Source organism: Falco biarmicus, chromosome 8, assembly GCF_023638135.1.
Source record: "Falco biarmicus isolate bFalBia1 chromosome 8, bFalBia1.pri, whole genome shotgun sequence".
Classification (NCBI taxonomy): domain Eukaryota; kingdom Metazoa; phylum Chordata; class Aves; order Falconiformes; family Falconidae; genus Falco; species Falco biarmicus.
Genome location: NC_079295.1, coordinates 19,690,738 through 19,703,042, shown reverse-complemented (window position 1 = coordinate 19,703,042; position 12,305 = coordinate 19,690,738). Strand labels below are relative to the sequence as shown.

The 12,305-nt window shown below is 39.7% G+C and overlaps 1 protein-coding gene across 6 annotated transcripts in view; it reads right to left on the bottom strand.

Moving 5' to 3' along the window:
• Positions 1 to 898, bottom strand: part of LNPK (lunapark, ER junction formation factor) — a 54,785-nt gene extending 53,887 nt beyond the window's left edge. For all 6 annotated transcript variants that reach the window (XR_008823516.1, XR_008823517.1, XM_056349201.1 and 3 more), the window contains exon 1: positions 809 to 898. The gene's annotated coding sequence lies outside the window, so the exon portion shown is untranslated. The remainder of the gene's footprint in view (positions 1 to 808) is intronic.
• Between the last annotated feature and the right edge of the window lie 11,407 nt (positions 899 to 12,305).

Below are 12,305 nucleotides of genomic sequence, written 5' to 3'. Positions count from 1 at the left end.
ATATTTTCAGATTACAATTACAAAGAACACAAGCTCCAAATTGAATCTCCAGTCCTGCTCACAAAGTTTCCACCAAAGATTCGCGTTCTCCCACAATTTACTGACCTCAGAAACTTCCACACTGACTACACGCTTCTCCAGCTACGAGCCCAGTGGACACAGAAGCCAGCAAAGCAAACCCAGGAGCATCGCCCAGCACCTACTGCCAACCTGCCTAGAACCTATCAGTCGGAACACGTTACTGAACTTTATCCATTTTGAGAATGAAATATCAAAATCCATATTGATTTTCAGCTGCTTCTGTCCGGAAGCATCCTACGGGGCTCCGATGCTTTGCAAAGCCTTCATTAACAAGGCCAATTAGTTGTTCCCCCCCGAGACTCCCAAGCGACGGAGCAAGGAGCGGGTGGGCCAGGCGCCTCATTTGAAGCCTGCGAGAACGGCCGCCAGCGGCCCGGGGAGCGGCCCGAAGGCCGGCAGCAGGGTTCACCGGCGGCGCCCGGCGCCTGTCTTTCCGGCCAGATGAGAAAACCGATCGGCTCCGCCGCCCCTCCCCACACCGGCGGCCTCCTCACCCGAAGCTGCGCCCCGGCTCGCCACCACCCCGCTCCCCAGCAGCGGCCCGGCCGCCCGCGGAGAGGCGGGAGAGAGCGGGGGCACCGGCCGCCCACCCACCCGCCCGCCCTGCTCCGCTGCGGCCCCCGAGGACGCGGGGCCCAAGCCGAGGCCCGGGCAGCGCCAGTCCCCCAACTGCGGAGCCGCTCGGGGCCGGGCCGGGCCGCTCCCCGCCCCCGCCGACAACACGTACCTGCCGCGGGCCGGGCCGTGCATCCCGCCGCCGCCGCCGCCCGCCGAAGGAGGGGCGTAGCTGCCTGGGCGCCGCTCCCATCAGGCCCCGCGCGGCCCTGACAGCCAATCAGCACCTCGCTGCCGCGGGGCGCGCTGGAACGAGGGCGTCAGTTAGTCAGGCCCGGCCCGGCCCGGCCCGGCCCGTGTAGCAGTTTCCGGCCGTGTCTTGCAGCCCGGCGCATCAGGGCCGCGGCACGGTATCCTGGGTGGCTATGCTGAGCCAAGTCGAAGTGGGCGGTCACTGCCGTTCCGCCGCCACCGCGGTCCCGTCGCCACCGCGGGCGGGGCTGGTGAGGCCGACCCCGTCCTCCAGCGGCTTTTCCTGGTACTGGTTTACAGAAAAGTGTTTTGACACTAAAACCTGAGAACGTGAGGATCGAACTAGCGTGTGAAAGTTTGCCGAAGGTGCTTGGCACATTTATGTTTAGCCTCTACCAGTGAAGCAGGTGCTGACAAAAAACCTATGCTGGATGTGTTCGCTCCATGACAGGCGCTGGCAGCACCTCAGGGTCACAGAAGACACCTGCTCTCACTGTCTGCCTTCACCGCAGTGGGCAGCCGTTGAGCTTACTCAGAAGAGAAGCAGCGTTCTGTATTTCTTTAATTTACATTTTTGTAATAGCAGTGTCCTTTCTCTTCTCTACATTTATCAGTTTGTGTAGGTGGCACTACTTCTTGGCTGACATATATCATCACTTGTCCCATGCCAAGAGGACTGAGGAACAAAGAATTCTTGCTCTGTTTGCACTGTGTTTCTCACACACGGCCTTCAGTCCACCGCTCGGAAATTGTACCGCTACAGCTACACAACTGGGAGCACATACACAGATGTGGAAGAAAGTCCTTCAAATAGCTCTGACGTAGAAATTCCAATGCAGAAGCTGTGTACCTGCAGCTGACCCTGACCATGATAACACAGCCTGTAAACGCTGGGGGTTTTTCCAGTCCTGGTGGATTGACCGTGGCCAGCAGGTAAACACCCCCCCAACCTCCTGCTCACTCCCCCTCAGGGGGATGGGGGGAAGAGACTAGGAAGAGCAAAAGTAAGAAAGCTTGTGGGTTGGGTTAAAAGAGAGTTTAGTAAGGGAAGGAAAGGAAATAAGTGATGCAAGGGAAATAACTCACCTCCCACAAGCAGACCAATGCCTAGCCAGTCTTCAAGCAATTGTTTACCCTGGAAGACAAACCCCCCCGCCTCCTTATTCTGCTATGTCAGTTTTATTGCTGAGCATGATATTGTATGGTATGGAATATCCCTTTAGCCAATTTGAGTCTGCTGTCCTGGCTGTTTACCATCCCAGCTTCTTACCCGCTCCCTGCCCAGTCACTAAGGGTGCAGAGCAGGAAAAAGAGAAAAGCCTGACACTGCAAGTACTGTTCAGCAGCAGCCAAAATGTTGCTGTGTTATCAGTGCTGTTTTAGCCACAGAATCCAAACCACAGTAGCATATGGACTGCTAGGAAGAATATCAACTCCATTCCAGCCAGACACCATACATCCATTTTAAAAAGAATTCAAATCCAAACAAAATAGGCCGGGCTTTTAAGGGAGGACAAACAAGGTATCCCACCACATTTCCAGGCAATGCAATCAGTTTCAGGTAGTAGAACTTCTGAATCCTACTATCTGCCAGGCATTCATTCTTGATTTTGACATAGGGAAATTAATCCTTTTAGCTTCTGCCAGTGTTCAGGGTGAATCTTGCTGCAGTACATTATTAGCTAGCTACAGTATCAGCTAATTAAAACTTCAGCTGCAAATTGTGGTCTAGAGAATGGGCTTCAAGTAAGTTCATTCAAAGCAAAATAATGTCAGTCAATGCAGAGCTACTACATCTACAGCTTTATTGCCCTCATTGAGACCTAGACTGTTCCTTCCTTTCAAAGTGGAAAAAAACTCAGTGACTGACCCTCTCCTCTTCAGCTTGCACTCTAGAGCCACATCTACTTAAATCCTTGTAGCAATGACTATCCCTCTGCTGAGAGGATGTCTTCCTTTTTAGTTTCAAGATGAAATACAGCTATAGTCCACTCCTGGTTTTGATACTTCAAGGTAGTATGTTGCTGGAGAGAAGCTGATGTAAATCTTACTTTTTAAGTTAACACATCTAAGTGTACTAACATCTTTTTTCAGTGTAACATAGTATCCACTTAAAATAAACCTAAATAATGATGAGATCATATTTAAAGGCTTTTTAAAATGCTGCAGCAAATACTGGTGTCTCCAAGAAGCTTCTCCTCTTTTTTTTCCAGAATTGTCTTAAACATTTTCAAGTCACTGCAAATTGACTTGTCAATTGAAAAAAAAAAAAAAAAAGTCCAATTCAGGGCTGAACCAGAATTGTGAGGGAAATCCCAGACTCTGCTTCTGTTCTTAGACCTTGATGCAGAACTGGTTTTTATGCAGGCCTCCTCCATGAAGATCTAATCACTGCTATACAATTATGAATCTATCTAACTGGTAGTTTTTTAAAAGTATTTTTAGCTACCAATATTGAACTTTACATGCAGGTAATTCTCTCAACCATGTGATGTTGTATAATGGCATGCAGCTACCTGTTTGCTTCAGAGCCAAGATCTACCTAAAAGAAGAAATTATGCCCATGTAGCTGGTGAGAATAATAAAACTGAGTATAAAACCATAACTTTGAATCAATCAGCTTAAAATTTTCATTAATCTGGTTCAAAACTGCCCCCTACAGAGTGTTTAAAACTCTTAAATAAATTCCCTTTGGAATCCTTCATTATCAGTGGGATTGGCGTTTAACCCAATTCTGCATAACGACTCTAACAGCAGAGTACAACTTCAGAATTTTTCCCAGCATCATGGACAGCACTTAACAGTTTCAGTCCCTTTATATGCAGAATGCTGAACAATCAGTAATAAACTTCTTTTAAAATGGTTTTGGTCTCACACCCTAAGACTGTTTTGCCTGCAACAAGAGCTTTCCATGGTAATATTCGTAACGCTCATATATGTTAGCAATATATGTAGCCTACTAATCCAGTTTATTTTTCTAAATAAATACATGGTCTATACATCCTTAGGAAAATGCTGTCTGGTTAAGAAAAGCTGAGTGTTGCTAATTTGTGTTTACTTGGGGGTTTTTATTTAGCCTTCCAAAGTATGTTCAGCATTGTCTTAAAGTACACCCTTATGGACTTCTCTGGCTAGCGAGGCTATGTAGTTTAACTCATTTAGATGCTAGGAAATTTGTGATGCTGAAGCAGAACCATTGTTTACATTGCACGTGGAGATGTGATTGCAGCAAGTGAAGGTATGTAGATAGCTTTAAGATCACAGAATCCACTGCCCATACCAATATTGATTATGGTCTGTGTGTGCCGCTATCTCACCAGTTATTTCACCGTTCTGTTAGTCAGTGCAGTTTGCAAATTAGGTGCTGCTGATTGCTGCATTGCTCAGACTAAAACTGGGGTACTGTGCCCCAGTTACTCTGTTTCAGTTAGCCATTCTATGCTCACTGCTGTACGCCACAGGGGATTCCTCAAGAGCACAGCTTTGCTTCAGGCCACTTCCTCAAGCCCTGTGGGCACCTCGGTGATTAAAGCAAGACTGAGCGGTTAGGGACACAGTCCAGGCACTCCTTGCTACTGCTCTGCTTTCCACCTGCAAAGCTACTCTACCACCACTGGTGAAATGGAGTTGGTGGCAGCATTTTGGTTGCTGCAGCACCCTTACATCCCATCCTTAGCTGAACATACTGCAGCCAGAGGTGTTAGCATAAGCCAGAACTGAATCAAGTCAACAATGGATCATGTAGCTTGAGGCCTGGACGTTGTGTCCTCTACATCTTGAACAGAATGAGTGCATGTAAATGATAAATACTTAGTAATTAACACACGTTTTTGAATGTCCTGTGTAATTCAGCTTTGGTTTAAAAAAAAAGTTTATAATATATTTGATAAAGTAATATAAGAACATGTTATTTTTTACAAATGCAAGAAAATACATATGTAATTAATAACTTCCTTGTGTGGGCATATCTATAGTAAATGTTACATCACATCTGCACTTTCACTCTTAACTGACATTACCAATTGCAATGACTCCAGACTATTTTCTTGGCTTGTTTTGTTGCAGGTTTCAATTAGGACTGGGACTGGGAAAACAGCTAGAGAAAATTTTTCAGATTACAAGGGACTGGTAGAGCTTTCGTAGAGGGAATTGGTGAGCTAGAAAGAGTTGAGGCTTGAAGCCATGAGGCAGATATAAACTGGAAGTTGCAAGAAAGGCTTAAAAATGGATTAACCAAGTAAATTGTATTTAATTTGTGACATTTGAATCATTTCAGACCATACAAAAAAGGTGGTGCTCCCGAAGTGGGGTGACTCCAGTGACATATTTTGGCAAGATGTGCTTTAGAAATGCATTCCGCAATAAGAGCACTGAAGAAGATATCATAGCTTTTATTTTATTTTAATATGTAATAGTATATGCTGCTTCTGATGTTCTGATCCAACTGTAATATTTGGAGTGTCAGATGTCTGTATTCTTACAGTTGCCTCTAATTCCCTGAGCTTTTTGGTATTCTATAATGTAGGGCATTTGAATACTTCAGCACTTCCATGAAGTCCTTTGCATCTGACTCTTCCTGATAAATTATTACCTTGGAAAGAAATATATAATCCATCAGGTCAAAAGATAGCATTCCAAGTTCATATAAAAATCTTTTCAACAATTGCATACAATCATCAGAAGAAGCCAAGATCAACTTTTGCATTCCATAAAGTATTCTTGTTGTGATTAAGACCTTTGCTTTTGATTAATAATAATAATTACTATCATTATTACTAACACTATTATTACTTTTATTTCCTATTGCTATTGCTGTCACTGTTGCTATATTAACTATGGCTGTTACTACTACAACAGTTACTATTGTTATTACTGTTATTATTTTGCTGATTATTGCTCTGTGGCAAAAATGTAAACTTTTAAAAGCTTTACATTAAAAAAAAAATCTTAGTATTTTAAACCTCTTGGTTGATACCTTAGAGTGCGAACTTTTCCATACCTGAAAGAGCATCAAATTTAAAGCAGGAATGGCAGTCTCATCTTCATTTGAGTACTATAAATCTCTGACAGTACGTTTAGGAACATAGTTAAACTTCAGATTATTTTTGTGGCATAATGAATTGGGAAAGTGATTTCTTATAAAACACTGAAATGCATGTTTATTTGATCATTAAGATCTCATGAACAAACAGAAGCAGCCTAGTGTAAAATTGTCACATGAGAAGCAGAAGGGTGGTTTGGCTCTATTTGAGATAAGTTATGCTTCAAATCATGTATGAAGTTTTAGAAGCAGTTATTATACACACGTAAGTACATTCTTTTCCCTGATGGGCATGATTTCAAGCTTTTGACTCTTTAATGGTTGTAATGAATAATATATGTTTATAGTTAGAAAAATTACTGTATAAACAATAACTCAATGTTCTGTAAAAAAACATACTAAATCAATTTTCCCTAGTCTCCAAATGAAAGCATGATTATTCTCAGTGAAAGTAGTTGAGCTGTACTAATACCTGTAAGCTATATTATTTTTGCTTCCTGGAGCAGTTTGCTCTTTAAACAAACCAGGGTTCCGATTCAACAGGATTCCTCCTCTAATACACACATAAGTACATCCTTAAATTTTATTAACATCTATTTCCTTCAAGCTAAATAAAATAAAGAATACTTTCCAATAGCCTTTTTAATATGGTTGTGCCTACTGGGCAAAGTGAGAGCTAACCCAACAAAATAAGGGCCAAATTATGAAGTAATTTGAATGAAACTCCTGTTGACCTTAAGAGGATTTTTACTTGATTAAAAATAATGGGAATTGGAACCAAGTAAATGTGATTCAAGGGGTGAATGAGAATGTGCTGTTCTTACTGCAGCGAGCCTTCCTTCTGGGGCACTGCGTGTGTGTGCAGTGCACAGACAAGTGCGGAAATGGTATCCCATCTATTCAACCTGACTGCATTTGAGTGCTTTCTTATTAGTCAAGCTGGAGGAGACAGGCAATGAGAAGGAAAGTTCTAATTAGTACATATGTTTTGCTTTTGATAACTGCTCAAAATGATAGGTAGAACCTTACCTACAGTAAATGCATTTCATACATACTCCTGATTGTTACAAGAGCTTACTTCAGTGAAGTATTAAATTTACATATAAAATTGTTTTCCGCAAAGTACCAAGAACTGGGTCTGCTAATAAGCTTTGTTCTGGTTGGAAACCAAACGGAACCACAGAGTCCCAGAATGCCAGAAATAGGACAATAAATATTTCTGGCACAATTTCAAAGGTGCATAATGCCAGACATAGACATGTAAAAATAATGGCAAGCTCTAAAGAGATTATAAAAAATAAAATCACAGTTTGTAATTCATATAATCATGTTAAATAGCAGGCTTATAAACCAATTCATATAATAAAACCCACATGTAAAAGTATCTGTGATTTCATTTAAAGATGGCAAATATTAGAGCTCCCCTTGAAAGCAAATATATATCTTGCAAGCTGAAGAACAATGAACAGTTGCTTTGTGTTCATGTTTAATGGTATAACCTGTGTTAATCTTTTTGCACATGTGATTTTCAAATAACTTTTCAAAGAACATGAAATTTGAAAGCATTCAGAATTTTAGAACTTATTTCAGTTACTGAGTACCCTTTACTACAGCTATTATTGCTTCAAGTTTAGATAATTTAAGATCTGACTTTACAGTCCCTTCACATGCAAAACTCCCAGGCATCATGATTTTCTAGTAGTATGTAATACTAATAAAAAGAGCTTGAATTAATTGTGTTAGAGGGATGTCAAAATATACTCACTTTCTTAAAATGAAGCTATTTCATTAAATATATATAGAAGATGGACAAAAAGCAGAACTTTACTGTAATCATCTGATGACTTCAAATGATAGGATTCAAAGTCATTCCAAGCCTACACAGAGGTGTGTAGATAGAATTAATGTCTTGAATTTTAAAAACACATTCAGGAACTGGCATTTTGGAGCAATGAGTTGGGGTTTTATTGCACAGTTTTGGGGTACTCTCCATGTTCCAGTCAAAAACTGACCAATGGACCCAGAATCAAGGAGTCGAAAGTAAGGCCAGTGATAAAGATATAATGAGTCAAATGTAAAGTGCAGAGAGATGTGGGGGAAGAGAAAAATCTGAAATAAAACTTCAGTTCTTTAGGTAAAATAAACCAGAATTAAATGCATTAGAAAAGGCTCGTTTTTCAGCACAAACAGCACATCAAATTGAGTCCTGTTGAGACTAAAGGAGGTTACCAGGAAATAGAAATAGCATGTAGTGAAGTCTAGGAGTTTTGCTTTAGGGGAAAATACATATTTTTGTTAGGTCTGGGTTATTTTATTAAGTAATATACATTTATCGGTACTAGATCAGTTTGTTCATGCCAGAAAAGCAGAAGTACTATTATATTTGTCAGTGACTTAAGTTCTTTATGAAGGATCGTAGTTTTACACATTCTTTTAATTATCTTCACTTTAAGACAGGTGGATGCTAATCCCAAATATCTTAACCTAATATACAATGAAAACTTACTTACTCTCATTTTTTTAGCTGTCTTGTAATTTGTCCTTCAAAACATCACAACCTCCCTTCATTTTCACAGAAGTCCTAAGACCATAGTGCACTGAGAAGACCAATGAAAAACAGCAGTTTGGCACATTGCTAATAGAACAGTGTTGTCTTATTGATGGCCCATCTGCCTTTTGTTTCTTTTCCTATATTTAAGTTGTAAACGGTTTGGTGCTCTGTTTTATGCTTGAATGACTCATGGCTAGCAGATTGGGTCCTGGGATTCCTGGAAGCTTCCGCTGTGCAAATATCCATCTCCCTTTCCGTAACATACTAAACTAAACCTATCTGCTACATGTATTGACAAATCATAAGCTTTCCTGTTTGACTTGTTTGCTTACTCTTTGATTTATGAAAAAAACTTTCAGAAAGGTTGAGATACTGCAAGGGATCTGATTTTCAGAAAGTACTAATTGTTTAATCTTTGAAAATCAAGTCTTTTTAAAATTACTTGAGCTTGGCTCAAGTCTTTTTAAAATGTCAAGAGCAGAGGAATCCATCCATATTTGTTAGGTATTTTTTTAATCTTGACCTATGCATCTTCTGTTTTTTTCTGTTTTTCAGAATAACTTCTGATGTATGTAAAGTATTTTCCCTTTTTGTTGTAATATAACTAAAAATTAACAGTAAAAATAAATCATTACATTATTGCTGAGAAAAGTGCAGGCACCGCACATATTTCTAACAATCTATAAATGCATTCCTACAAACTTGTTTATTGGATAAGTCTGGCCATAAATTGGCCAGGACACAGAACTTTATATGAAAAGAGCAGAACATTGAACAAAAACATTGTAAGTCCATGGTATTAGATTTAAAGTAAAGTAACCACAAACTCCTAAACATGTATCCCAAAACTCACAGTCTTTATAATGAAAGGAAAAGACCACATCATATAACTGTCTTAGCCAGGCAATTCGGCATTTAACTTGTTTATTTTTCAGTTAAACAAAATCCAAATATCTCTGGGGAAGACAATGCTAATAACAAACATAACCACATAAGCTTTGTATATGAGATTCAATTTTAGCTTTAGTAGAGCCTGTCAAATTGGAAATTGTAGTAAGAGGCCAATAAACCTTAATCAAATTCTATCACACAGAGAGATTGGGCATTTTGTTTTTACCCAGTTTGCTCCAGAATTTCTGGCCTGATCCTGAATCTTTAAATACTTGCATATTCCTTTGATATTATTCTTAGCTTTGCAAGTAATTTACCATATCTTTTAATAAGGAAATTCTATCTCAATAGAAGAAATCCTGCTTAATGAACACATTTGAGAAAATGAAGAATATTTGCCTTTTGTTTTTCTGGCGATGTTAAGAATTTTCTTGAGTATATGATTCCCTACTGGTAGAACTGCTGTTAATTTACCCAAGAGCAGGAACAGCCTACTCGTGGAATAGCCACCTGCAGTCTGCTGATTTTAAAGCTCTCCTGAAGACATTTCCTCATCATTGCTTTCAAAAGTATATGCATTGACATGTTTGTTAAATTAGTTGGTATATATCTAAAATAGTTCTTTGCCTTTTCACACTGTGCTTAGCTGTTTTTATTACAAAGACATAATATTCTGTTCTTTAACATGTGCTTCCCTTAATTTTTAATTTACACCTTCTTTATTCTTTGAACCTTGCAAGAAATTAGACCCTAATCCTTCATCAGAGTTCAAGTGGGATATTTTAGCTGCATGCTTCCCCAAAACTTTATCAGGGTTCTACACAGTTGTAGAGGTCCACATGTAATGCAGGACTGAGACCTGATTCCCTCTGGTAATTGTCACACAAATCTCCTTAACTACTTGGCGATTTTAATGTATTCTTTCTACTCTTGCCCTTCACAATTTTTGCAAAGTTGCAAGACAGGGTATGTTTTTTTATTTATCATTACTGCTGTATTATCTGAGCTGTGCATTGGTGCAGGAGATTGTTCATCTAATTTTATAACACCCCTGCCTTCCAAAGTGACAGCTTGTGTTGGGTACCATAGTGGAGAAATCCCACAGATTCGGACTTTAAAGGTTGAGTAGACTACATAAAGCATTGAGGGAGGCAGTTAGAACTGAAAATGTTAAGCATGTAAAAAATGGTAGGCTCATCTTCTCTAAAGTCTTCCTTGGGCATTCAAATTTTTCCTCACTATCTTTTTGCTTTATTGAAAGGCTTTCCAGTTATTAACTTAGATAACATTGCATAAATTTTCAAATTTTGAGCTAAAATCTGTCTTCAGATGAACACAACCAGCTCTTTGACTTCAGCAGAATTTTCTGTGAAGTGATCTACAAGCTCTGTGCTAGAGGACAAGGCTTCTGTCTTGACTGAAATAATGTAAAAAGCCTTCATAAGTTTACAAAAAACACCCTGGGGTAAGAGCTAACACTTTATTCTTTACTTCAGGTCTCAAACAAGATAAAGGGCACTTCACTGATGCTCGTAATTGTGACGGCACTCGTGGCACATATGTAAAATATTTTCATTTCCAAAAGGGTCTGTGTCTTGTCTACTTAAAGATCCACAAACCAACAGTTCCTTCAGCTCATATTTCATCTCCCAGAAAGCCATTTCACAGACCATAAAATCAGACAGCAGAATGAGAGGAACAGAGGTGGGAACCTCTCCATCCACAGCCCCAAAACCACACCAGTGCCATCAGGCCTATGACACTGATCACCCACTTTGGGCCTGAGCTGGACTCATCCTGCTGTGGTCAGACACTACAAGGGAGACATTCATCCCCAGTACACAGGCAAAACCACACATCTCCATTTCAGAAGTGGATGTGTTATGAGGAGTTGATACCTGGTTCATTGTATTTTTTAAATCTTTGTCTTTGAAATGAGAATTCAATGATTGATCCACCCAGCTGCATACAATTAAGAACAGCAGCTCAGCATAATAGAGTGAGGAACTTTTAATGGGTGTTTACAGGTTGAAAGTATCAACCTCTTTTAAATGAGAGAAGCAGTAGAAATAATAGTAAGTGCTTGAAGATAACTCAGGATCCAGAATATCCTTAGAAGAGGAAGATCTGTTATCCTTGAAGCTTCAAAATGCCAGGCCCTCAGAAGACCTCTGTGTTTTAGTATCACCAGCAAGGAGACTGAGAAATTACTTTTAAAAATCTTACTCCAATGAAAAATTTTAAAAAAAGAAGTTGCTTTAGCATTTTTTAGCTGCTTGGAAGGTTAAAAACATTCCAGCAAAAGTGTCTAGATTGAGGCATGTGAGGCAAAACCAAATATTTCTCCATAAAATGGCTACACTAGCGTAAAGAGAAATACTTAGTAGGCTTAAGGTGGGAATTTAGGGAATAGTATTTTTGCTTTTTTTAACAGGAAATACTGTTTAGGCATTTTATATAGGGGGTTCTGCATTTGTGAAGGGATAATTTGCTCTAAAATATGTGGGCAACCAGCCTAAATTCTCTAATTGAGTAGTTTGCTTATAACCCCAGGCCATTAGGTGAATGTAAACTATTACAGGCTTAGCAAGAAAATAGTCCCATTAGGATTTTTGTATTTGTATGTGGTTGTGGGTTAGTGTGACTGTTTCCAAAATGATGGATTAATGAAAAGGTCTTTTTTTCTGAGTTTGCAAATACCCGCTTTGAAACACCCAAACTCAAATAAAGTTGAAGATTTCTTTTTTTCTATCAAAAAATATCAGATCAAGGCTTAACTATTAGTTCCAGTGTGAGTTATCTAGGATAAATCACAGGTATGTTTGCAATCTTTATAAAATAAATATTTCTACAGAAATACCTAGTTCAGGTTTTGCTCCATATTTCTTAAACTCTCCTTAATTTTAAGGGCCAGCTATTAGTGCAATAAAAAAT